Source organism: Lactuca saligna, chromosome 5, assembly GCF_052625555.1.
Source record: "Lactuca saligna cultivar CGN05327 chromosome 5, ASM5262555v1, whole genome shotgun sequence".
NCBI classification, from domain to species: Eukaryota; Viridiplantae; Streptophyta; class Magnoliopsida; order Asterales; family Asteraceae; genus Lactuca; species Lactuca saligna.
Window position 1 is genome coordinate 198,501,669 of NC_136421.1, and position 3,403 is coordinate 198,505,071.

Genomic DNA, 3,403 nt, shown 5'->3' on the forward strand with positions numbered 1-3,403 from the left:
TGTAAATCAATCATTCTTATATTGTGGGTCAATGATCAATTAGGATGGGCTAAATAGTCCATGGATAGTCCATGGAGCTTTAACCCATGCAGCCTAAGGGATATGGAAGGTCATGGTGCATTAAGGTTACATGGATGAAACCCTAGAGTTTGAAACACTATATAAAGAAGCCCTTTGAGCCAAAATTCGGTTAAGCCGATCATACTAAGAGTGTGAGCTGATTTTAAGCTTATCAAACCTATTCTCTAAAAGCCTCCTTTGCATTTGGTGTTTGTAACACATTAGAGGCATTGCATTTGTGGTGCTAAAGTGTCCAAGGCCAAGAACTACACAAGAGGTAATCCATTTAACTAGTTGTTATGTTCAATAGTATGCTAGTTAAGTTGTATGCTTTGGAAATTTGAAAAGTACATGTATAACTAGAGAAACCTAGATCCAATGAATCTAGGGTTACATGTGAACCATAGGTGTGTTATAGTGCTTAAAAACCTAACAGAAGTTTGATACTTGTACCCTGGCAGATGCAGACCCAAGTTGGCGGGCCAGTTATACAAAAACCATGGGCATTTATGTAAGGAATTCCATGGCCTGGAACGAACTGAAGCAACTCATGATTGAAGAGTACTGGCCCCGCAAAGAAATGCAGAAGTTGGAGTTGGAGTTGTGGAATTTGAAGATGAAAGTATCTAACATTGCAGCTTATACAAACCGTTTTAATGACCTTGCCACCTTAAGTCCAGAAATGGTCAGTATGGTATATAAGAATATAGAAAGGTATATTTAGGGTCTTCCCCATCCCATTCAAGGTTTACTCATCGCCTCAAAGACAACCATCTATAATAGTGCTAAGAGATTAGCCTTGATCCTGATGAATCAAGAAAGATGTCATGGTACAATGGTCAACAAGGCTAATCTCCCAGGGGTAGGGAATAGGAAAAGGAAGTTTGGAAATGAATCCAAAGGACGGGCAAGGCAACCAACATAAAAGAAGTGGGAGGCAATTCAAGAATTTGTCATTATGACAACCCTATCAGGGACTACCACTGGAAGTAGTATGAGATGCAATGAGTGTGGGTATTATCATACTGGAGCCTATTAGATTTGCACCAACTGTGGTAAGAAAGGTCATCGTGATAATAGATGCAGAACCCCACCAAATCAAGAAATCGCAACAATAGAATGTCGTGCATGTTATGAGTGCAAGGAAGTTGGAAATATCAAGAAGAATTGACCATATTTGAAAGAACAACAAGTAGATGTTAGGGTCGAGCATTTGTGATAGAAGCTAGAGAAGCCACCCAAGATCCAATGGTAGTTATGGGTACATTTCTAGTCGATTACTTATATGCAAATGTACTTTTTGATATCAGCGCCGATAGAAGCTATATTAGTCCAGAGTGTTAAAATTTCTTAAACCACCCATTTAGTAAACTTAGGGAAGACTATAGAGTAGAAATGGTTAACGGACAAGTCGGTAGTACCCATGAAATGCTTAAGAATTGTACAATAACATTAGATAATCACACCTTTCTCGTCGACCTTATGCCTATGGTGAATAGAAGTTTTGATGCCATAATCGGTATGTATTGGTTATCCCCTAACCAAGTCGATGTCTTATGCTTTCAAAAAGCATTACATCTACCCCTATCGAAGGAAAATGCCTTAATCGTCTATGGAAATAAACCTAGTTGGAACCTTTGGATCATCTCCTGCATGAAGGCTGGAAAATACTTGAAGAAAAAGTATTATGCCTTCCTAGCCCATGTTGTCGATAGGAAAGACAATAAGAAGAAGAAGATTAAGGAAGTACCTCAGGTGTACTACCCCGATGTATTTCCTGAAGATCAACCAGGACTATCGCTATCTCTACAAGTAGAGTTTCAGGTTGATCTAATTCCAGGGGATGCCCTAGTAGCAAAGTATCCTTATAGATTGGCACCATAGGAGATGAAAGAGCTCTCCAACCAATTACAGTAACTTCTTGACAAGGGTTTTATCAGACGAAGCTTCTCGCCTTGGGGAACAACTGTTATATTTGTCAAAAAGAAGGAAAGATCTTTCTAGATGTGTATTGACTATAGAGACCTAAGTAAGTAGACTATTAAGAATCAATATACACCTCCCCAAATAGACGATCTCTTCGATCAATTTCAAGGATTCAATTACTTCTCTAAAATCAGCTTGAGATTTGAATATCATCAACTCTGAGTAATGGATAGATGACATTCCAAAGACTACTTTTAGAATGCAATACAGACATTTTGAGTTCTTGGTCATGCCTTTTGGACTGAACAATGTCTCAGCTATTTTTATGGATCTCATGAATCGAGTATGAAATCCCTACTTGGACAAATTTTTAATAGTATTCACTAACAATATTCTAATATACTCTCGAACCAAGGAAGAGCATGAGCAACATCTTCAAATGATCCTAAAGCTATTAAGGAAATAATTATTGTGCATAAAATTATCTAAGTGTGAATTTTGGATAATAGAAGTAACTTTATTGAGCACGTGGTAAGCAACAAAGTTTTTCATGTCGACCATTCCAAGATTGAGGTTGTGAAGGATTGGGAAGCGCCCAAAACACCGACTGAAGTTTCTCAATTCTTAGGATCGGTTGGCTATTACCAGAGATTCCTAGAAAATATCTCCTGTATAGCCAAACCCCTCACAAAATTGACCCAAAAGTAAATAATATTTGTTTAGCGAGACAAAAAAGAAGCATCTTTCAAAAAGCTGAAGGAAATGTTGTGCAATGCATCAATAGTATCCTTTCTAGAAGGTACTAATGATTTTATAGTATTGTGATCCTTCGCATCAAGGATTCGGATGTACATTGATGCAAAGGGATGAATTCAAAGCTACGCCTCACGACAACTCAAGGTGCATGAGAACAACTACAACACCACGGCTTAGAGTTTTGAGTTGTAGTTTTTTCCTTGAAGATTTGGCACCATTATCTTTATAGAACATAGTGTATAATCTACAAGGATCACATGAGTCTACAACACATCTTGAATCAGAAAGAGCTTAACATGAGACAAAGGAGATGGTTAGAGTTGTTGAATGACTATGATTTTGATATTCCATATCATCCAGGAAAGGCTAACGTTATAGCTGACGCCTTGAGCCGAAAAGAATGAGTTTAGCCTCGTAGGCTCAAAGCACTCATAATGACTATCCAGTCTATCCTAATCTCGTAGATTAGAAGCGCTCAACTTAAGGCTTTAACGACAGAAAGCATTAAGGAAGAAGGCCTTAGGGAATGAAAAGCAACTAGAGATTAAGGATGATGGAACATGATACCTCATGAACTAAATATGGGTTCCAAAGTTTGGAGATATCAAGGAACTTGTTTTAGATGAAGCCCATAGGATTAAATTTTCCATCCATCATGGAG